The sequence below is a fragment of the Pongo pygmaeus genome, chromosome 17, assembly GCF_028885625.2.
Source record: "Pongo pygmaeus isolate AG05252 chromosome 17, NHGRI_mPonPyg2-v2.0_pri, whole genome shotgun sequence".
Classification (NCBI taxonomy): domain Eukaryota; kingdom Metazoa; phylum Chordata; class Mammalia; order Primates; family Hominidae; genus Pongo; species Pongo pygmaeus.
Genome location: NC_072390.2, coordinates 39,616,703 through 39,641,942, shown reverse-complemented (window position 1 = coordinate 39,641,942; position 25,240 = coordinate 39,616,703). Strand labels below are relative to the sequence as shown.

At 36.0% G+C, this 25,240-nt stretch overlaps 1 protein-coding gene across 8 annotated transcripts in view; it reads left to right on the top strand.

Annotated features, from left to right (window-relative positions):
- Nucleotides 1–25,240, top strand: part of ZNF521 (zinc finger protein 521) — a 298,052-nt gene that overhangs the window by 128,221 nt on the left and 144,591 nt on the right. The window lies entirely within an intron of this gene.

Below are 25,240 nucleotides of genomic sequence, written 5' to 3'. Positions count from 1 at the left end.
TTAGAAGCTGAGCAGAGGATGGCTCATTTTAATATTTCTTTATGCTTTATCACCTGGTTTCTAAAAGCTCTTTCCACTTCCCTACCTGCCCGTATCTGGAGATCCATCCAAATGAAAACCCCAGGGAGATCCTTCTCCCTTCAGTTTGGGGTTACTGCATTTTCCTTATCTTGTCTCTGCACTCACACCCTGGTGGAGGCCCCCCTGTGGCTCCCTGCAGATAGCCATCAGTCAGCTGGCAGGGGAGGGCTGAGAAGACTGAGACAGAGCCTGGCCTCACAAAATGTGACATCTATGTGGCAGGCAAACTCCCAAACTTTGAAGCCACTTTTCCCCTTTTCCCCTCCCCAAGTAAATCTGCACTTTTCTCTCATTTAAATACATGAAATCCTTTCAAACTGCTGAGGACAGCTGGAAGAACATAGCTTTGATTATGGCTCATAGCTCATGGGTTGGGTCAAATTGTTTCTTTTGAAACAAATATTAGTAGTTAAAAGCATATGAGATGAGGGTTTTCCAAGTTTTTACTTTGGAATTTTTGAAACCTATAGAAAAGTTAAAGGACCAACACAGCAAACACGTATGTGTGCCTGTGTATAGGTATCCCCGGGTCCTCCAGATAAGAATATTTTGTTGCGTTTTCTCTCTCTCTGCACCCCTTTTTAGAATCAACTTCAGCCACATGAAAGAAAGTTGCAGGTATCATGACATCTCCTAAGAATAAGGGTATTTTTTTGTTCAATGATGACATCATTAGCTAAAGCAATTCACTAAATTAAAAAAAAGGAAATTAAGTAATCCCATAATATCATCTGTAAGAGGTTCATATTTAAATTTCCTCAGTTGTCCCCAAAATGTCTCATGTTTTAGAATGTTTTTGAATGAGAATTCTTAAAACATTAAGGCAGAAAATTACTCTTCTCCTGTGTTTTTATTTTGTAATGCTTAACATATGCCTACAAGAGATTGATGCTCATGTTTAATTTACAAACTGTGTAAAGTTGATTTTAAATGACTGCAGTAGTCTTTGTGTCTGTGTGTGTGATTTTGGTGTTGCTTGTGCATTTTGAATGAAGCGTGGCTGAACTCTCTTGTTTCTTAGTAGATTGTTTATGAAAGGGTATATGCTTGTGTCTTCTTATCTGTTCACAGTTTGTATTTTCTGATATTTATAAATTGCTATATATTATAATACCATCTAAGAGGAAATATTTCAAAAACGAATGAGGACATATAAATAGTATTTACACATTAAGTTGGTTAGAGTTACTCGATGAGGAGAATTTATCATTAAGGCTCGAATGACACCTAAAATCTTAGTGATATTTAGAAAGCCTATCTTTATCCTGCACTTACATAGGATAATACTTCAAATATTTTTTAAAATACTTGTTCAAGTTTTACAATTGCATTTTTAAAGCACCTAATGACTAAGGGTCAAAAATGACTATGCAGTCAAGTACCTCCCTATGAAACCTGATTAATAAGAGCTTAGAGTGATATGCTTAATTGACGGGATATTAGGATTTAGTTTCAAATATTTCTTTGTGCCTCAAAAGTTCACTAATTTGTTCAACATTTTAATCATTGTTACTATCGCCATTTTTAAATTCATCATACTATTTGTTATAAAATTTTATGTGATACTCTCTACAATTAAAAATGTACAATAGACCATATTATTTAGACTAATATAGAAAATTATCTAAATATACACAAAGTTTTACAAAAAGAAGCCTAAAAATAATATGTCAGCAAGAAAAATACAAAATAAATACTCATTTGTTCACATTCTTTATTAGCCAAGTTAAATTTCTATAAGTTCTCATTTTGAGGAGTTTGTGCATTTTTTCCAGATTAGGTAAAATGAAATGTTATTATATAAGTCTTTGTCAAAAGACAGGTGTATCATATAGGAATAAATTTTATCACAAAAAGAAATGTGACATAAATGTCTATTGACTTAGATGCCCTAGGTAGCAATTGAAGGACTTAGCAACATAGGTGGTATTTTCATCTCTTCTTCTTGCTGAGGCTTGAGACTCCAGAAGTGAAAAGAAAATCACAGGAGATAATAAAACCTGGATACATAGGTATGGTCAAGAACAAGGTTAGATTTTTCTGGACCATGACTTAGAATCACATAGAATATTGGTAAACATTTGTGTACATCTTTCAAAGACTAAAAAGAATATTATATGATTGAGACTAGGATACCTAATTAAAAGGGATTTAAACTTAAATATAAATCTGGGAAGGATAAGTACTATATAAAACCCTGCAATCCAAAAAGTGGATGAAAGACAAGGCATGCAACTCTAGGATAATTGTTGGTAGCTGTTATGTAACAGATTTGAAATCGAAGACAGATCTGAGTTTGAATCCCATTTCTTCTGCCTAATGCTTTCTGAATTTGTGAAAAATGTTTTCTTTGTGCCAGAACCCTCAGATTATTAATCTAAATTTGCAATGAAGATCTTGTTTTGAATAAAATATTTTGGAGAACCCATTCATTTTTCTTTGCTCCTCAAAGGTTGAGTGTGATAGAAATTTACACATAACCTACGATAAATGATTCCAGAGATGGTAAGGTTAACTGGGGAAAGGAAGAACACTGGCCCTTTAGCTATTTCCACATGTGAAGCACCTTGCAGTTATTGACATTTACTATACGTTGAATAAATGTTGATTCTTCTGGAGTTCGTGGGCACTGTCTACTCAGGGGCTACCCCATCTGGACCTCAGAATGTTGTCTCATGACTTTGAAGTTCTACAGTAGATTTTGGAAACACTTATTCTTCTGCCTCCGTTTTCTAGTGTGCTTCGTAGCCAAGTTTCCCTAAGCAACTATTTACTCACATTTCAATTCACACTGTCCTCACCAGTCCTTTGAAATTGCTGTTGCCAGCATTACCATTATCCTCATGATCTCCATGTCGCGAGATGTGCATAGGGTGCCACAGAATCAAAATAGAAGGAACAGTGTAGACCATCTGACTCAGCCACTTTATTTTACAGACAAGAAAACAGGGCCGGGTAAATAGAGGATTGTCTAAGATCACACAGCCAGTAAGTGGTAGGCAAGGGGTTAGAGTTCAGGTCCTAACTCCAGGTTCAGGATTCTCTTTCCACAATCCCATGGCACTTTCCTCTAGCTGCAGTTGAATCCCCGTCTTTTCTACAGCATCCTCTCGGTACTCCTGTCTTCTTTCTCTTCTCCTTCAGTTCCCTCACCCATTGCACAGGGTCTTCTGCATTGGTTACTTTATTGCAACTGACTCCAGGGGCTCTTCTGGCCTAATTGACCAATGCATTGTACTTAGAGAAACAAAAAGATAGTATATCTTAGTTATTATTGTCTCTAAGCACTTGTCGCTGTTGGCCAGTCCACTTTTATGGGCCCTCTGTCTTCCTTCCTCGCTTCCTGGTTGCCTCTGTGAATGCCCCGTGGCCTCTCCTTCTTTTGCTGGCCCCTTCCTATAGGTTTGTTTCCCCCTCATTGCTCTCACTCTACATATCCCCTCCATGGGGCCTCATTCACTCCCAGAGCTTGAACGACCACCTTTTACTGACCGCTCTCCAAATAGTGTATCCAAGGGACAGGAGGGGACCTTTGGGAGCTGATGGGAACACTCTTTATCTTGATGCCTGTGGTGGTTACGTGACTGCATGCATTTATCGGTACTCAGCAGATTTAAAATTGGTTTATTATTTTTATGGGGATTACACCTAAATGAAGCTAATTTTATTTTATTTTATTATTTATTGATTTGAGACAGGGTCTCACTCTATCATCCAGGCTGGAGTGCAGTGGTCCAATCACGGCTCACTGCAGCCTTAACCTCCCAGGCTCAGGTGATCTTCTTACCTCAGCCTCCTGGGCCGCTGAGACTACAGGCTCATGCCACCATGCCTGGCTAATTTTTTGTATTTTTGGTGGAGACGAGTTTGCCATGAGGAGTTCAAGACCAGCTTAGGCTCAAACAGTCCATCTGCCTCAGCCTCCCAAAGTGTTGGGATTACAGACATGAGCTAATTTTAAAAAGCAGTGATGTCTCCGACTCACGTCTTTGCTCTGAGCTTCAGACTCATATAAACAGCTGCCTGCTACACGTATCCACTCACATGTTCCCTTGAACTTCAAACTCAGTGGGTCCCAAATTGAACTCAGCACCTTTTCTCTAAACCTGCATGTTTTCTTATGTTTTCTATTTCACCTGTAGATCCATCGATCTTCTCAGTCACTTCCTTTCTACTCTGCATCATTTGGTCATCAAGCCATCTTGACTGCAGCTCATATGTACAGTTGACTCTTGAACATTCCAGGAGATAGAGGCACTGACCCCTCACTCGGTCAAAAATCTGCATATAACTTTGACTCCCTCAAAACTTAACTACTAATAGCCTACTTATCGATAACATAAAGAGTCAGTTAACACATACTTTGTTAGTTATATGTATTACACACTGTATTCTTACAATAAAGTAAAACAGAGAAAAGAAATTACTAGTAGGAAGTCATAAGGAAGAGAAAATCTGTCCATTAAGTGGAAGTGGAGCATCATTAAGGCCTTCATCTTCATTGACTTCACGTTGCGTAGGCTGTGGAAGAGGAAGAAGGGGAGGGTTCGGTCTTGCTGTCTTGGGGGTGGCAGAGGCAGAAAATACACATATAAGTGGACCCATGCAGTTCAAACCTGTGTTCTTTGAGGGTCAGCTATTTTTCTTTTCTTTTTTTTGAGATAGAGTGTCGCTCTTGTTGCCCAGGCTGGAGTGCAATGGCGTAATCTCGGCTCACCACAACCTCTGCCTCTCAGGTTCAAGCGATTCTCCTGCCTCAGCCTCCTGAGTAGCTGGGATTACAGGCATGAACCACCATTCCCGGTTAATTTTTTTTTTTGTATTTTTTAGTAGAGACGGGTTTTTTTCTCTGAGACAGGGTTTCACTCTGTGGCCCAGGCTTGAGTACAGTGGTGGGATCATGGCTGACTGCAGCCTCAACCTCCTGAGCAGTCCTCCTGGCTCAGCCTCCTGAGTATCTGAGACTATACAGGTATGCACCACATGTCCAGCTAATTTTTTTTTTTTTTTTTTTTTTTTTTTTTTTAGTAGGCTCAAGGTCTCATTATGTTGGCCATGCTGGGCTCAAGTGATTCTCCTGCCTTGGTCTCCCAAAGTGCTGGGATTACAGGCGTGAGTCACTGTACCCAGCTAACTGTTTTTCTTGAATCAACTCCTCCCACCATCCCCTTAACCACGTTTTAAGTTCAATCTCTGATCTTCTTTTCCTAAACAACTGAAGCAGCTTCATTTGGTCCTTCTGACTTGAGTCTCATCATTTGCAAATCCATCTCCACACCACTGCCAGAACCATCCATCTAAAACACAAATCTGTCTAGCATGTCCCTTCCTATTTGAAACATTGTAAGTGTTCTGCTCCTCCATCCCCATAGGATGATATAATAATCCTTTTACTGTGAAATACAGGACCCTTCAGGTTTCGGCTTCCCCTTCTTTTCCCTGCCCTCTCCTTGTTCTATAATTGGAAGCACTTTAATTAACCACACATAACATATTGTCTCTGTGTCTTACTGAGGCTGTCCTGTTCCTTCTCCCCAAATAACCTCTCTCCTCTTGACTGTCTTCCACCTTCCAGAAGGCTGTCCAGCTTATCCTTTCTTTGGAGATCAACTATTCTAGAAGGCCGCCTATGAGCCTGACTCTCCATCCCAAGCATCTCCCTATCCCGTCAATGCCCTGTGCAGATAATATGGAGTAAATATCACATGAAAAGTGTTATACTGCTTTATGATTATCTATTACGTTGTCTTTTCTTCTGATTAATTTCCTGGGGCAAGAACTTACTCAGTCTCATATTCTTGGCACCTCTGACAGTGCCAGGCCCATATTAGGCAAACGCCTCACTGCATGGGTGTCATGCCATGGAGCTTGAATGTGCCTGATGGCCCTCCCAAAATACCTTCTTACTTTTGCAGGACAAATGACCATCTAGATTTTTCATCCAGGAAACCTTCGTCTGAAGTGTTGTATGTATACACTAGACTCCTGGTTCTCTCTCCTGAAACGTTTTCCTCTTCCAGACTTCCATTATTTTAGTAAAGGGAACCACTCTACATCCAATTACTCAAGCAAGAAACCTGTGAATCATTCCTCATTCCTCTTTTCTCTCATTCTCCATGTTTAATCCATCAATGGATACTGTTGATTCCACCTCCAATAAGTATCTTCAAATATCTCATCCACTTCTGTATAACTTCAAAGCCATAATCTTAGTCTAGGCTGCAATTGTTTCTCATCTGGATACCGCAGTAGCTTCCTAACAGATCCTCTCCTTCATCTTCTGCCTACTTCCAGTCCATTCTTCATGCTGCAGTTGGAAGCGTAGACCTGTAAATTAAATGAAGCCACTTAAAATTTTTTCGTGGCTTCCCACTTTCTCAAATGAACCCCAACGCCTCACCAGCTTACAAAGTCATGGGCTCTCTGGCTGTGGCAGGCTATTCTCACTTCCTTCTGGCAACTCTTCCTTCTTAACTTTGCCCAGGTCCTGAACAGGTGCTGCTTCCCCACTTTATCACCTGAGCTGCTCTTCCCAAGCAGCCTGTCTGTTCTGCTGGCTCTTTCTCGTCTGTCAGGTTGGCCTTCCTGAAAACCTTATCAAAGGTGGTCTCCCCTTTAGGATTTTCTCTTAAAAATGTCATTATTTGTTCACTTGGCCGGGCATGATGCCTCATGCCTATAATCCCAGCACTTTGGGAGGCTGAGGTGGGAGGATCATTGAGGCCAGGAGTTTGAGACCAGCCTGGCCAACATAGCAAGATCCTGTCTCTACAGAAATGAAAAATTAATCAGGTGTGGTGGTGCGCACCTGTAGTTCTAGCTACTCAAGAGGCTGAAGTGGGAGGATTGCATGAGCCCAGGAGCTCAAGGCTGCAGTGAGCAGTGATAGCATCGTTGTCCTCCAGCCTGGGCAACAGAGTGAGACCCTGCATCAAGGAAAAAAGCCCTATTTCCTTCTTCTCCTTTCTCATCTCTGAATGCCCATCAACTTAACATAAGGGCTCAGTAAATGTTAGTTGAACAAATGAATACAGTGTAAGTCCTTCAGAGTAACACAAAATGGTGTATACTTTATTTTCAGTTACATCTAGTTACTAATACATATGGGTATATGTCATTTGGCCTAAAACTATTTTAAAGTTAGGTTTGATCTAAAAATATTAAAATACACTAAAACGTTTGAAGTTTGTAACAATCCAAAGTTCATCTTTAATATGAAGATCTGTTTTAAGTGTCTTAGAATCAATATTTTTTATGGTTTTTGTATGGAAGATGGAAATGTGCATGGTGAGAATTCAGAACCTACTCAAGTCCTGGAGTTCTGTCTTGTATTGTTCTGTTCATCAAAATTTCCCTGTGAGGCTGAAAAAAACAGGGTGATTAAAAATATTTTAAACTTTTCAAATTTCAAATTGCTGATACTAAGTTTTGCTAAGTTAAATATGCAAAGAGCAAAAACTAAATGGGTTAAACTCCCTCTAAAGAGACAGTATTTAAAAAATTAAATAGAAAATTTACAGGAGCAAATAAATTGATAAGGTTCAAGATGTTCTTGAAAGACAGTGAATTGCTCTGCCAAGTCCAATCTGTATTGTTGTGGTTATATTCAATATTTTTTTGCCATCTACAAAGTAATAGAACAGGGAGTCAACGGCCCTGGCACCAGTACCATGGGTTGGAATGTGGGAGCAGGTGCCTTGCATCCATGCTTTCTACCCAGTTCCATGATCACCTGATATTGATCATTGCCCCCATTATTGAATTTGCTGCATCTACCATTCCTAGATTTTCTGTGCTTATCTCCAGTTCTAGACCTTTTGTTGATATTTTTTATATGGTTGCAGTAACTTTTTAGAACTTATGAAATTCAAAAATAGGAATGTTTTTGTATTTCAAATTGCTGATTGCACATAATAATATTTATCCTTTTGGTACTAGGCCAAAAGACTTTGGAATCATCTTGTGTCATCATAGAACTCTGTCTAGGAGAAACATTTCACGTTTTTGACTGAGATTTTGTCAAGATGGAGATTAGTAAATATCTAGTCAGGATTATTTTAAATGATGAAAGAAAAGTAAAAGCTATATTCTGGATGTCTGGATCTCTTATTATGGTGTTGCTCTACCTACCACATGATGTAGATGTAGTTTTCTAGTACATGTACTTTGTATTTCTAGAAATTAAGCAGCCTAATTTTAAGATTCTTGCCAAAAGCTTTTAAAAAGCCTGAATAGCTGGTTCCCCTTATTTATACTTTTACAAACCTTTTTATGCTTTTTTATCTTTTAAATGTGCATGTTTCTAAAGGTTCTATTCTTAACCTGCCTTTCTATTCTGAAATAGGAATTCCTGTTTCCTACTACCTCATTATTATCCCGTACAAATAAGCAAAATATGAAGTTTCAATTCTCAACTTCATTTTAACTCCCAGTCTTAAATTTTCAGCTTCCCTTTTCACATTACTGGTTGAAGCTTCTGCTAGCCCTTTAATCAACTCCAACTATAATTTCATTTTTCTCCCATTTTGGTCAGTGTTTCATCTTTTGCCTGGTCATTCCTGCCCGAAAACTTTGTTTCTGTTTCCTATATGTTTCCTGTTCTCCTAACCTGTTAGGGAAGTCACTCCCCAGGAGCCATTGATTCTTCTTTTGTAATTTCTCTTCTATCTGCATCTCCTGCATCCTTTCTCCAGGCCAAACTATATTAAATCTCAGCTGGTCTCCTTCATGTGCTTCCTATCATAAGGCTTATCTCAACGAACTTAAAACCTGAGGATCACACAAATCAAGTTCTCTGACTATAATACAAGTAAGTTATAAATGAAAATGATATCTTAAAATCATACATTTTAAAGTTTAAAACACACATTGAACAAAGAAGGCATAAAAATAGAAATTAAAAATGCTGAAAACTGAAGGATAAATACATTTCAAAAGTTTCGAGATATAACTAAATGCACCACTTAGAGGGACAGTTGTTAGAAAATATACTTTAGAAAATAAGGAAAGCATACTATCACTGAGATATATCAACTTAAGACCTTAAGAATAGAACAATAAAATAAACCCATAAAAAGTAGAAAGAAAGAAAGCAATAAAGCGAAGAACAAAAGTAATGAAATAGAAAACAAAGAAACAATGAACAACAAGGAGGCCAACGAAGCAAAAAGTTAGTTTTCTGAAAAGACTGACACAGTTTACAAACTTCTGGTGAGATGAATCTGTAGAAAGAACCAGAGATAAATAATATTAATAATGAAAAGGGGAGCCTTACTTTGTACTTGCAGAAGTTAAAAAGCTAATAGGAGAAACATTACACATAATCAAAATAACTATAAAAAGAATGCAATAATTCTTTTTTTGAGAGAATGAGGAGCAAAATGACTTTATTCATGTAAAGTTTAAGAATGGACAAAACTAATCTACGATGATCAAAGTCAGAGTAGTTACTTCTGGGATCATGTCAACAGGGAAGGAAAAGCAAGGCGTTACCTGGATGCTGGAAGTGTTTCATATCTTCTCTATGTGTTGGTTACCCTGGTGAGTGATATCTGAAATTTCACCAAGCAGTATACTTAAGGTTACTACAGTTTACTATATGTAACGTTATTTCCCAATTAAAATTTTACAAAAAATGCCAAGTGAAGATAAAAGAAGAAAAAAATAATACTATGAGTAACTTTATACTAATAGTAGAGAATTTAAGTTACAGTATATAGAAACCATCTTAGAGTAATATGTTACCAAAAATGGCTCAAGACAAAAAGAAAGAAGTATAATGATTCAATACACATTAAAGAATTTAATAAATTGTTGAAAATCTTTCCTCCAAAGAAAATATTAGGCTCAGGTGGCTTTCAATATGAGTCCCCCTAAACATACACATAATTTCAAAACTGTGCCAGAAAATACAAAATGAGAAAATACCCTTGTTCATTTAATGAATCTGATATGATCCTGATATCAAAACCCGACAAAAATACTGAAAAAGAGAAATGTAGGCCAATTTTATTCATGATTTTACATTTTAAAATTTTGAACAAAGTATTAGTAGCTAAATCCATGTATAAAAAAGAGAATATATTATGATTGAAATATGTTTATCACAAGAATGCAAGGTGGGTTCAATTTCAGGAAATCAATTAATTTACCACATTAACAGATTAAAAGAGATAAATTATATTTTTATCCCAAAAGTCAATGAAAAAACTGTATTTAACATATTTTCATGATCAAAAAAGAACACTAAACTAAGAATAGGCGGGAATTCCCTTACCCTAATAAAAACTTTTTAAAATATTATCTTAAGCAAGCATTATAAATAATAGTTATATATAACCATTATTTTATAATATAGTTATATATTTTATAATATAATGTAACTATAATATCATTATAATATATGTTATAATGTAACTATATTATTATACTTACAATATAATTTGTGGGGAAATTTTAATTAACATTTTATAATTAAATTTACTATTAAGGCATGCTGGGTGATGTAGCCTGTAAGCTAAGATAAAATCAAAATGAATTTGAGTATTAGAAAAAAGATAGCACAAAAATTGAAAATATACAGGTTATAATGTCATATACAGGTAATATGTTTGCATGTAAAATGACACCCAAAGAATCTAAAGACAAATTATTACAATAAAACTTTAGCAAAGTTGCTGGGTACCAAATCAACACATTTAAGTCAACTGGATTTTTATTCACTAGCAAAACCCAGAAAATACACATTTTAAAATAATCCCACTTATGATAGGGAGAAAAAAATAGGTACTTAGAAATCAATCTTACAAAATATATAAGACATTTATGGAAAAAATGATAAAACATTACTGAAATATTTTAAAAGACTTGAATAAATGATCAGATATAACTTGTTCGTGGATAGGAAGACTCAACACTGTAAGTCTGTCAATTATCTCTAAATTGATCTATAGATTTAGTGCTATTCCAATGAAAATTTGAACAGGTTTTAAAATATGTATTTATATACATATATATATATATTTTTTTTAGACTAAGTCTCACTCTGTTGCCCAGGCTAGAGTGCAGTGGCGTGATCTTGGCTCACCACAACCTCCACCTACCGGGTTCAAGTGATTCTCTTGCCTCAGCCTCCCAAGTAGCTGAGACTACAGGTGTGCACCACCATGCCCAGTTAATTTTTGTATTTTTAGTAGAGACAGGGTTTCACTATGTTGGCCAGGCTGGTCTCGAACTGCTGACCTTGTGATCTGCCCACCTTGGCCTCCCAAAGTGCTAGGATTACAGGCGTGAGCCACCATGCCCGGCCATTAAAATATTTTTTCTATATTTTTGTTTTTTGGAACTTGATAAGCAGATTCCAAAACATGTATAGAAGAATGAAAAGTTACATGACAAAGATATTCTTGAAGAAAAAGAATAGGCAGAGAAAATATTTGTCCCATTTTCTAGTCAATTTATAATAAATCTGCAGTAATTAGGATTATGCAGTGTTAGTCCACAGAACCACACAGAGATTTCTCCAGAAAAGATATTACATGTATAAAATTCAGTGTAGAATAGAACTGCCTTTGCACATTAGTGGGGAAATGGCTAAACTATTCAATTCATTATCTATATGTAATAAAATAAAATTGAATCTATGTATAAAAATTAGTTCCAGGTGGTTTAAAGACAAATGTGTAAAAGGCAAAACCATAAACCTTTTAGTAAAATAAAAGAATATTTTTATCACCTTCTATAAGGGAATGATTTTGTAAACAAGACCACACAATATAAATCACAAATAAAATATGTTCAGCAATGTTAAAAATAATTTATGTTTACCAAACGTTATCATACAGGGAGTGAAAACAAAAGCTACAGGATTATAAAACAAATTTATAACACATAACTAGAAAAATTAATAGTTTCCAAAACTATGTAAGAAACAGCCAGAAACTGATAGAAAAACACAAACTGCCGTATAAGAAAATAGGAAATTGACATGAGCAGAATTTCACAAATAGGAAGCATGAAGGTCCAGTAAATATGTCAAAATAGTTATTCTCATTATTAATATAGAAAATGCAAATTTAGAGAAAGAATAACGGATTGTCTGGGAGGGCTGCATAGGAAGCTACGCAGGAGTCCAGGTATACAGGTGTTTAACAGTTAACTCTTTATACATTACCTATGTTATCAATTTTCTATAAGCATTTAATCTTTAACATAAAAACAAAAAACCCCCAAAACTCAGAACCCTAAGTGTATAATCAGTATCATTCACCATAAATAGAAGAATGAATACAAAATAATATTCTAAAATTTCTAGCCGTATATTCTAACCCACAAAAGACTCTGAGCCTGAAACCTGTTCATTACTACAAGTTTATTAAGTGTTGTAGAGGTATTAAAGACATATTAGCATCTCAGTTAATCTTTTTTCTTTTGTTATTGTTATTAGAGCAGTATCCATGTATTATACTTTAATGGGTATATATCTCACACTTTGGGGAATATTAGCATTTAGCATGAACTTTTTTATTCCTCATCTGGTACTTCAATTTGTGATAACAGATTTATTAATTCCTGCCATGTACAAGGCATTAGCTGTCAGGTTTGTAAAGAGGAGAAGCTTTATACAAATATGGTTATTTGGATACATGTCTTTCTCCTCTGTGCATGTCTGGCAAGCTTATGTGAGAACAGGGAGACAGTATGCCTGGAGCAGAGTGAGCAGAGGACGGAGTCGTGGGAGAGAAGGTCAGAGAGCTGGAGAGAGGGGCAGAGACTGGGCTTTGGCTTGGTAGCCTCCGTGGGTCTCAGGTTAGTTACTTGTATGCCATAGGTTCTTTGGAAACACTTATAAATAATTGAAGCCTGGTAATTAAAATATTTGGAAAACGAAACAAAGAAGGAAGCATTTCTCTAAAAACTAAATAATAGTACAGGTTCTCAGAGCCACACATGAATAGAACATTAGACACCACGTAAGTGTGTGATATACTATGCACTTCATGTCATAAAGAGATTGAGTGGCAGGCGAAGTCCTATAAAAATCCCCATATCAAGGCAAATAATTTATTTTATTGAATTAAACATTGTATTACATAAGCAAGCCTTTAACTGAGTCTGTAAATTTTTTGTTATAGGGAGATTGCTGCTGTGGGCATGGGGAGTTTAAGGATGTGCAGCATAGTATAGTAGAAGGAAAGATTGTCCTTAGGGAAAAAAAATGAGTTCATGTAACAGTTGACAGGGTCATCTATGTGATCTCAGCCAGTCCTTCCTAAGCTTCAGTTTCCTCGTTGCTAAAATGGGCATTCAACATACTTTACCCTCTTTATAAGATATCATGAAAAGCAGATGGCATAGTCTATGAAAATTCTTGCTAAACATGAAGCATGCTACCAATGTCATATGTGATAAATCATTTATATAGTATGTAATCTACACATATCCCTATTATGTATGTATGTATTACGTATACATATATTTATATCATTTTTTCAATTAATTTGTTATTATAATGTAGAATTATTTCATCTAATGCTAGGACTATAGCTTATTCAGTCAAAGTGCATCTAAATGAGGAATCATATTTCCACAAAGTTGATGAAGTGGAAAAAATATAATTTAGTCTTAAAATCAAACTTAGAGGCAATGAAAATCAAGGAGCAAAAAGAATGTAAAGACCACAGAAATAAAATGTTACTTTATTTGAGGTCAGAGATAGTGTCAAGTGACAATACATATAAAAGGTAGAAACGCATATAAATAAATGAGGATATAGGTGACAAATATAATCACAGTTAAGAAAGGAAAAATGCTCAATAGTATTATTGGATTGCAAGGGAGTTAACAACATCTTGGAGAAATAACATTTAAGTCAACTAAAAATTGGACATGAAAGGTTTAGTAAGTGAATACCAAAATAAGGATTTCCACCCTCTAATCCTAGGAAACAAATCAGTAGCTTGAGAAGCAGTTAGTTTGAAAGGGCTATTACTTGCCTAAAATCCACCAGCGATGCCCTGTATGAGTCACATACACAGTATTTACATACTGGGGGGAAAACCTAGTAAAACTTGTCTCTCTTTTTGGCCATGATTTGTAATTTAAACGTATAACCTCTTTATTTTAAGAATAGAAACTTGGCCGTGTGCCGTGGCTCACACCTGTAATCCCAGCATATTGGGAGGCCGAGGTGGGTAGATCATGAGCCTGGCCAATATGGTGAAACCCTGTCTCTACTAAAAATACAAAAATTAACCAGGTGTGGTGGCGCGTGCCTGTAGTCCCAGCTACTCAGGAGGCTGAGGCAGAAGAATTGCTTGAACCTGGGAGACGGAGGTTGCAGTGAGCCAAGATTGCGCCACTGCACTCCAGCCTGGGTGACAGAGCGAGATGCTGTCTCAAAAAAAAGAAAAAATAGAAATTTGTATTTTAAAAATTACTAATAAGTAAGCAATGGAGAGATATTTCAACACAAAGATATACCATGATTTAGAAGTCGAAGTGGCATCGTTAAATCTAACTTGACAAAGTCTGCTGTTAACATATTCATTTTAAGATAGATCTAAGGATTATCTTCGGAATTTTACATTTAAGTTCGGCTTAGGCAGTAAGGAAGCAAAAATAAGCTATATTAAAAGCTATTGATACAGTCCAAGCAACAAAGCAAGACCTCGTCTCTACTGAAAATTTAAAGAAATTTAATGGGTTCAGTGGTGTGTGGCATGTGCCAGCAGTTCAGCTACTCAGGAGGCTGAGGTGGGTGTGGGGAATAAATGAATGAATGAACTAAACTCAAATTAATCTAAACAGTGTAACAAGTTGGTTTTAAATATTTTAAATTTAGCATAACAGAATGATATTGAAAAAGCTATTGATAAATATCTAGAAATTGATAATTATAAGCAGTGACCACATGTTTGATAAAGGTCATTTTTTTCAAAAAAGAGAAAGTAAGAGGAGGAACAGAAAAAAGGAAAAAAAGAAAGGTGGGTTTAAGGGAGGGAGGGAAGGAAAACTAAATGACCAGATAAAGTAGCTGAAAAACTGGCAGGAAAACCCCTAAGCTTAAAATCTGTACTTACTAGGACTGGAGAATTAAAATAGTTTTGATGCAAACAGATTCTTTTAGCACCATAATTGTGTCTAGATTGATATTATTTTGTTATACAAAATTTAAAATGCTGTTTAGATTGAGTCTAGTTCATTCATTCATTTATTCAACAATTAATTGAGTTTCAGATGTGTGGCAAGCATTGTTCATAGACGTTGGGCACAAAAGGCAAACATAGTTGTTGCTTCGTGTTTCTCTCAGTAAAGAATTAAACCTATAAAAAGCAAATATATCTTCAAATAGTGACTCCTATATATATTAAGACTGTGAAGAGCTGGCAGGATTAGAAGTAGGACTATGTTTAAATGTCTAGTAAGGCTATTCAACAGTGATATTGCAACATGTCTTTTAAAAGAATGACTGATTTGTCACCTGGATTTCTAAAGAGAATTAAAAAAAAATCACGGTGCTTTCCTTGCAAGATGTCAAATTTGATATTATCCTTTTCTTAACACTTCTCACCTTTCATATTATATACTGTGGTAGAATGTTCTCAAGGAGCAGAAGCCTGGTTGGGAAAGGGCCCCCTGTTTTTCCAGATTATATTCTTAGACTTTTTTTATTTGGAGAATTTCTAGCTTTATACGATATATTATCAGTAATGATTATGCAGAACTTTTTCAGTGCTGCAGTTTAATCCTTCTGGGATAATCTGAAGGGGAACTAAGAGGTTATACCTGGTTGTATGATGCAGAATCTAGATGTGTTTGATGACAGCAATCTGGTTGCCTCCATCATGATATTCTGAAAACGTTTACTTTTAGGTGTACATATTAAAAGCTCACATCAGTTCACTTCTGCGTAGTTCATGCACCCTTTCACAAATGCTCTCTGTCGGGCAGTGTGCTGGGTATGAGAGCTTAAGAGAAAACTAAGACATTACTACTTAAGTGACAGGAAACCTTTGAATATAATATGCACATTCTATGCTGAAAGTGTACACTGAGAAATGAAAACCCTCCAAGAAGGCAGCGGTTAGTAGCAAGAACTGGCGATGGAGAGGCGGTGCTGGAGAGTCGGTCCTGGAGACCTGTGCCCCGAGGAGCCCCAATGAGTTGCAAGCATCACAGATAGCCAAGATGGCAATAGCAGCTCCTTTTTGTAAATGAGTCGCCACACCATGTACATGTGGATGTGTTCGTGGCAGTCTGGGGTCCTAGGCTTGCTAGGTTGGTCACTTTCTGTGAGTCATGGGCAAGGTCACTCCATCTCTCTGGATCTGTTTCATTGTCTGTGAGGAAATTTGAAATAGATGAACTTACTTGTTCCCTTTAAATCCTAAAACTCCACAATACTCTATATAAGCTTGGCTGTTACCTTTGGAAATGCAAAGAATATGGGGGCATTTTTTCCTGTTTTTCAAAAAGATATTTTCGGGATAATGAGTGGGGAAGATTTTGAAAAATCTAGATAATTTTAGTTAAATCAAGGGGTTAAAAGAACCCTACCACTTGCACATTTGTATACATTGTAATTGCACAGCATGTTCTAGAATAGGTAAAGTGAAAGAAACACACCTCTGTCCTAAAAAATTTACTAAGGGTACAAACAACAGGAATGTTAAAGCACCACACAGCATTGTGTGGGTGTAATTGCTAGCAAGCTTTTTGAAGCAGGTGGGTTTTAGAAGTAATTTGAAGGAGAAGAGAAGGGTGGTCTGACATGCCTCAGTAGGAAAGCTGTTCAAGTGGAATGGATGGATGAGAAAATGCAAACCCAGAATGAGAATTTGGAGAAAGAGAGAAACAAAGTAAGAACTGCTAAGAGAAGGGGGGACACGCATTAAAATATCTCAGTAGAGATAAAAGTTATAAAGGACAAAGGTAATTTGGGCACATACATGGATAAATGAAATGATCTAGTATAAGGCAAACTACATTTTGTAGGTAAGACACAAAAACTACCGGAACACGAAGTATTTCTTTGACAGAAGACTAGCTGGAAGGATACATTAGAGATATAAACAAAGGAGAATGACTAGGACTGCACAGGAGTCTTCATCTAAAGAGGAGTAGAAGGAAGCAAAGACTTTTGTTGCACAGTGAACAGGTATTACTTTTATTGCACAGTGAACAGGTATGAGTCATTTACATATTCGTTTGTTATGTGTAACTAATTATGTATTGCAGTAGATACAAAATGGGCCAGGCGCGGTGGCTCTGGCTCACATCTGTAATCCCAGCACTTTGAGAGGCCAAGGTGGGCGGATCACTTGAGGCCAGGAGTTCGAGACCAGCCTGGCCAACATAGCAAAACCCCATCTCTACTAAAAATACAAAAAAAAAAAATTAGCTGGGCGAGGTAGCTCATGCCTGTAGTCTTAGCTACTCGGGATGCTGAGGCAGGAGACTTGTTTAAGCCCAGGAGGCGGAGGTTGAAGTGAGCCGAGATCGTGCCATTGCACTCCAGCCTGTGTGATGGAGCGAGACTCTGTCTCAAAAAAACAAAAAACAAACAAATTAAAAAAAAAAAAAACAAATGAATAAGACAGAGCCTTCTACCTAGCTTTAAAGAGCTTATAGCTGTTTAGGATCAGTTTTATTGAAATAATTCTGATACAACGTGTAAACGAATTATAAGGGAATTTTTTAAATGAGATAAAAAATTTGTCTGTTTTATCCTTTTGAAACTTGTGATGACTTTTTATTAAATGATACCAAGTACTCATAAAGAGTTAATGAACCGATCTAATTTGTTTTAGGACAGAAACTATATACTTAGGAAAGTATTTCTTAATGGATTCTAAAATACTTTATTCTCCCTAATAATTTTTTTTCCTAGTTTATGGTGGGATTATAAGTCATACTACCACTCTTCTGGATGGGGTCTCTCTGGGCATATGATGTGATTTAATGGTGATGCAGTGTGCTTACATACTGTTGCTACTCCTTCACCTCTCCAGCTGTCCATCCTTGATATCTACCAGCCATAGCTCCTTATTTTGTTAACAGTGAAACAGAAGGAAGTTTCAATGCTTTTTAATGAAAGCAATCAGATGATCAGAATAATTGATGAGGAAAATAGGCCCTAATTTTGTGTAACCCCTAATTTTGACTTCTCTTTTCCTTCTCAGGTTTGTTTCTAAAAGAGTGATTATTTAAACCCATATTTTCCCACCTTCAATTTCTTACCTTTCTTGAATGATATGAGCATTTATAAAACAGTCAATGTAAGAAGTTAACTAGAATTTACTATGAATTATAAATGTCTTCAAATAGGAACTAACAAAATAGTATAGCCATGAGTAACAAGAGACAAATTCCTTTTCCTAGCTCAAAAATAATTAGCATGTGCTCTGGTAATTTTTTTTTTTTTTTTTTTTTTTACCTTCACTACAGCATCAATTTAGTCAGTTATTCATCCTCTTCCAGTTCACTGATTTCGGGTGCTGTGTAAGGTGGTAGGCAGTTTTGCAAGCAGAAATAGACCAGTCTTAGGCAGTACCTTATGAATGAAGGTGATGGATTTAGAATGACTCATTAGATTGTCCATTCAACAGTCAGTAAACAAAATGTATTGACTGCCTACTCTGTGGACAACACTATGGGAGATTTTATTCAGGTAGATTTTTTATGGCATAGAAATAAACAGCAACTGAACCCATAACATTAAATGAGATGATCTAGATGAAGATACCTTATTTGGAAGGTCTCAGTGGACTGTGTAGGGAGGGACATGAGTTGGTCCCTTGGAAGAGACTCCAAAATGTGAATGAGGAGAGTAAGCCTAATAAAAGCATCTCTCTCCATGGGAAACTTGGGCACAGTTTTTTCAGTGTTTAATGTGAGACATCAATGAGTTCAAGTGTGTAGAAAGACAAATTTTGAAGAAAATTTGTTAGGAGACAATTTTGAACTTAAAAAAGATTATTTGTTGTTCTTTATTAATTTTAAACTTAAACATTATTCTTAGAAATAAAATGACTCTTTATTCATAAACTTCAAGGTAGTAAATTCCTTCCATGAGACATATTTGGTATGATCCATGGAAATGACTCCATCTTTAACACTGAGTTTTGTTTTTAATGCATACTTGTCAGATTTTTCTGAAGACTCCACTCAATTATTTCCTGGTTTTTGACTATTGGGGGTACCTTTGAAAATAAAATACTTTAATACTATTTTATCTAATATTTAAAGAGAATTCAATAAAACATTTAAAAAAGGCTCAACTTTTTTACACGATTATAAACGTAGTAGTAGCTTAAATTTATATCTTCATGGAGTTTAGGGTTTTATTTGTAAAAATAAATGTATTAGATCATTCTTGCATTGCTATAAAGAAATACTTGAGACTGGGTAATTTATAAAGAAAAGTGGCTTAATTGGCTCACAGTTCTGCAGCGCTAGCACCTGCTCCACTTCTTGGGAAGCCTCACGGAGCTTTTACTCTTGCAGGAGGGAAAGCAGGAGCAAGCATCTCCCATGGGAAGAACGGGAGCAGTAGAGAGTGGCGGGGAGGTGCTACACACTTTTAAGTGACTACATCTCGTGAGAACTCACTCACTGTCGCAGAGACAGCACCAAGCTTTGAGAGATCCACCTCCATGACCCAAATACCTCCCACTGGGGGCCACTTTCAGCATTGGGAATCACAATTCAACATAAGCTTTGGATGTATCAATAAATGTACTTAATATACTTAAATAAATATTTTTTCTCCCTGGTACTATAAAAATTACAGCTCAGTCATTTAAAACAAGTATCTATAGGTTTTTTCTTTTCTCTTCCTTTTCTTGTCTAGTCAGTTGGCCAGAAGCAATCTTCTTTAACCTTGGCTCTATTCTGAATTGTCTTTCTATTTCTCACCAACTGTAAGCAACTGGGCTGGCATGTAGTAGATGGGGTCTCACTCAGTCTGTCCCCCAGGCTGGAGTGCAATGGCATGGTCAGAGCTCACTGCAGCCTCAAACTCCTGGGCTCAAGTGATCCTCCTGACTCAGTCTCACAAGTAGCTAGAAATACAGGCACAAACCAGCACACCTGACTAATTTTTTAATATTTTGTGGAGATGGGGTCTTGCTACCTTGCCCAGACTAGTCTTGAACTCCTGGATTCAAGTGATCTTCTCACCTCTGCCTCCCAAGATGCTGGGGTTATAGGCATGAGCCACCACACCAGGCCTTGTAACAGTTTCAAACTCAAGAAAATTATTCCCATTTTAGACCTCAGATCAAGTCCTATCTCTCCCAGGGAGTTTTTTCTAACTCTTCCAGACCATATTAATCTGTCACTCTCTGACATGTTCCGTCTTCTCTTTGCAATACACCAAAATAGGCACTTGGTTCTGAACTGCTTTGCCATGTCATTTAGGCAAAATACTTAAAACACTTTAATGTTTGTGTTTTTTATTTCCCCAATTATATTGTAATGGCTTGAGTTTAGGGATCATGGTTAATATCTCTTGGTTGTTGAGGTGTTGCCATGTGCCAGGCATGATGTAAAGTGTTACATGGATTTTTTATCAGGACATTAACCACCACTGTAAGACAATAGCATCCTTTTAACTATCACAAGAATACAAATTAGAATATTGATACATTTGTTTTTCAATGAATTATTTGGGCTTTTCATCATTAGTGGCTTTCATTTCATTTCAATAACCAGTTTTTTCCTCTTTCTTCAGTGACTTATTTTCATACAAATTCAGAATTACTTAGAAAATGACTAGGCTAAATTAGTAGAATGTCTGAGTTATTGAGCATTTGTGGAAAGCTGCTGGCTTATTACTTTCACTCACATATAGTATCCATTTGCTTGCCAACAAAATACTGGTGCTACTGCTCTTAAATATATATTGCATTTGTGGTTAATATATTCATTCTTAGGATGGTAATGTATATTGCTATAGTCCTTGAAAACAGCTTTTTCCTCCTAGCTAGCTTAAACCTTTTTATACGTTCTTAACCGCTTCTCTCTTCCTATTCACCCAACCTTGTCACCAACTTGTGATTTTATTTGTGTTACTAGTCGTCTCTTGGTATCCATGGGGGATTGATTCCATGATGCCCTGCGGATGCTGAAGTCCTTTATAAAAACATGTACAGGCTCTCATATACTTTAAATGATCTCTAGATTACTTGTGATACTAAATATAATATAAGTGCTATGTAAATAGCTGTCATAATGTATTGGTTTTTTATTTGATTATTCTTATGGTATTGTAGTGTTATTTTTTATTTTTTCAAATTTTTCAACCAGAGGTTGATTACAGATGCAAAATCCACAAATATGGAGGGCCAACTAATTTTTAAAGCTATATTTAATAAACATTTGTTTAACCCTTTTTAATTGTCATGAAATTTAAATTAGTGGATTCGAGTTGAAAGAAATTTTAATGTGATTCCAAAGTCCACTTAAAAGGGTGAAAACTACTCACCTTTGACAACAGACAGTTTATGTCATATTTTATTCCATCCCCATAATAACCTGTCAAATAAAGAGTAATACAGGCAGTAAATAGTACCTTTAGTAAATAAGTAAGCATTAAAAATTACTGTTTAGTGCAGGTGTGCTACATGGTAGGCATGGTACCAAGCATTTTTATATAATTCTCACTTACTTTTCATATCAACTCTAAGATGTAGGTTTTATTATTTTTTCATTTGCAAAGAAGGAAACTCAGGGTCATTTAATGATTTGTCACACATCTAACTATACAGCAAGTTAGTATTACAGAAAGAAAATCTAAAGATTCTTTCCTACTAAGACTGCTGGATATATTTGGAATGAATACTTTATAGCATCATTGTACAATATCCTGATTCCAGGGTTGTGACCAAATCTGACACTGGTCCTTCCTTAAAAGCCTTGAAATAGAGGGAGCTGAGAGCTATGGGACATCCTGGAAAAATGGCTCTGTAACTTTGGCTTTGATGTTCCAAACATATAGCAATGATTGATAAAATATAAAGATAGAAAAACAAATGGACTTAGTCAAGTCCAAAACAGTTCTTCATCTTTGAGATCCAGAAACCAAATAAGAAAACCACATGGTTATTAAGGCTAAAGCCAGGGGTCTGCTGAACATTTTCCAGCAATAGAAAGTGGTAATTAGGGTTTAATCCCTGTGGGACAAATCCAGATCCACTATTTGAAGCAGGGCCTGGGAGGAAATTTCTTGTTCACAGCAAGAGACTGGAAAAAACTAATTCTGTTGACCACTACCAGGAACTAGGATTTTTACCTGGAGGATTGAAGGAGTAGGAAGAAAGACACAGTTTTGTGACATAAAACTGAATTACCCGTGTGTTACCTCTGTGATTTACGTTGCAATGTCTCTCTATCCCTGTAGCACAGCAGATAGGCAGCAAATGCCCCTCTGAGACCCAGCTCTGGTACAGTAGCCTGGGATGCCCTAGTAGAACCAATGGTGAAACCACTGGAAAGGGAGAAATGAGCACATAGAAAAAAAAATCACTACAAATGGGCTTTCAACCAAGATTCCAAAGTATGTGAATGAATCAAACACTAGTAAAGCAGAAAAAAAAGAAACTAATTATTTTGAACAGTGTGACAAAGACTGAAATAAGCATGTTTAGAAGCTCAGAAAGATAAATGACGGTATGATTTCCACTGAAAAGAGTGACAAATTATGAAGCAAATCCAAGCAGAAGTAAAACAAAAACACTTGAATGTTTAAAACTAGAAATGTTGGAAATGAAAAATAGTCATTTTAAATAAAAGCTTTGCTAGATAGGATAAACTCTAGACTGGTCTAGCTGTGAAGAGAGAATCAGTGTTTTGTAAGAGTACAGAGAAGATGATCTAGATTAGAACATAAGAAGACAAATAGATTCTTAAAATATGAATGAAACAGCAGTTAAAATACATGGAGGATAGACTGAGAGGCTCCAATCTGTGTCTAATAAGGATTCTGATAGAAGTGAATGGAGAGTGTCTTAAATAGGCTTAATAACTGAGTGATTTTAATCACTGAAAATTTTAAGAATTGAGGACGTAAGTGAGATCTCAAATTGAAATTATTATTTTTGTATTGAGCAAGACAAATACACGTAAATGTACAGTTTAAAACATGGCAAAAAAAAAAAAAAAAGAAAACTGCAGAACACTGAGGACAAAGGGAAAATCTTGAAATAGACTAAGGGAATTAAGAGCCAATTCTATCCGATGAATCTTAGTCAAGAGTCTGGGACTGGGAGCCTAAGGCTAACGTGGCTACAGACAGTTCCTTTGCTCTCATAAGTTACTTTTCCTACCATTCCTGGCATTGTCAAAGACCAAAGCACTACTTAATTATATGGAAAACCTCCTTTTGAAGTGCACCTAAAATGTAATTGTAAATTTACCTGCAAATGATCAGAATATAAACTGTGTTAAAATCCAGTGTGTGAAAGACAGTAGAATCCTGGCTTGGTTATACCTGTATGACTTTAGCCAAGTCACTTAATTAATCTATAAATGAGAATAATAATCCCTCCTTTATCTACTCTTACAGGACTGTTTCAAGGGATTTTTTTTTGCATACAAGTTCTTTATAAAGTATGAAACAGTTTATAAAATTATTATTTTATTATACAAATGAATGTGAGCTATGGTTCCTGACTTCAATTAGAGTTTATATATTAGATTTATGTAAAAAAAAAAAAAAACAAAAAAAAACACTTCACAGACAAATACCAAAATGTTTGCAAAGCTACTTAAAACAACTAAGCACAAATTATTTTTGGTGCATATCAAGTGTAGGAGTCTAAAGTGAATAGCGGAGGTGGGGTTAATCAGGTTAGGTTGAGCTTCTAAAAACTACATGTTATGAATTATCCTATTCATTTTTTCCAGTTTTTATTATGAAAATGTTCACGTATACACCTAGAGTTTATGATGGTTAACATGTAGCCATTTACTTACATATGACTATATATGTTTTTTCCTGAAACTTTTGAAAGTAAATTGCAAATATTTCATCCCCAAATACTCAATATGCATCTCCTACCAAAAAGAATGTTTACCCACATGACCCCAATACCATTATCACATCTAAAAAAGGTAACGTCCCGATAGCATCTAATAATCAGCTGATAGTCAGATTGATATCTAAATTATTCTCAATTGCCTCAAAAGCCTTCTTATAGCTGTTTCCGCCCCCTCCCCCCAAATCAGGATCCACACATTACATTTACTCAAGTCTTTTTCAGTCTCTTTCATCTCTTCACTTTTTCTTCCCGTGACAATAGGCCATTTCTTTTGAAGAATATTCTGGATTTGAGGGTTTTTTTTCCCCCCCTCATAGTAATAGTTGTTCCTCTTTTCAAAGACAACAGGCCATTTCTCTGAAAGAATATTCTGGATTTGCATTTTTTTTCTCATAGTAATATTTGTTCCCCTATCCTTGTATTTACTGAAAACTGGATTGTTAGGCCTAAAGACTTAATTAGATTCAAGTACACATTTTAGATAAGATGCTATATTGGTGATGTGTACTTCATATTGCAACTCATTGAGAGGTACACAATGTCACGTCATTTCCATTCTTAGTGATATGAAGCTAAATAGTCTGGTTAGAGTAATTACCATCAGCTAAATGTATTGTAAAGATATATCTTTTGCTTTGCAATGATCAAAGGATGAAATCTGAGTATCTCAGAATAACCTGTCTTCTACTAGTTTCAGCATCCATTAATGATTATCCTGAACCATTTTATTTGGCATTGCAAAATGGTGAATATCTAATTTTGTCATCCCTTCTGCTGTCATTCTTCTATAAAGAAAAGCTTTCACTCATCAAATAGGCACGACCTACACTTCCTCCTTAAAAAAGCAAGGTGCTTCTGACCCTTTCATTGCCAATTTTCAGAAAAAGAAATTGATGTAATAGTCACCTCGCATGGTAACAACTTAAGTTTTCTTCTTTTCTGTTTTTGAGGATTACTATGCACTGATTTTTTTTTTAATCCATTCAGTATTTTGGTAAAAGAAATCAAAGCAGTTTGATTTCTACAAAGTATAAGTTTTAATAATTATTATTTTAAATTACTTTTTAAAATTTGGTAAGACTAAATGTGAAGTCTGAGTCCTAATGAATGGAATGGTG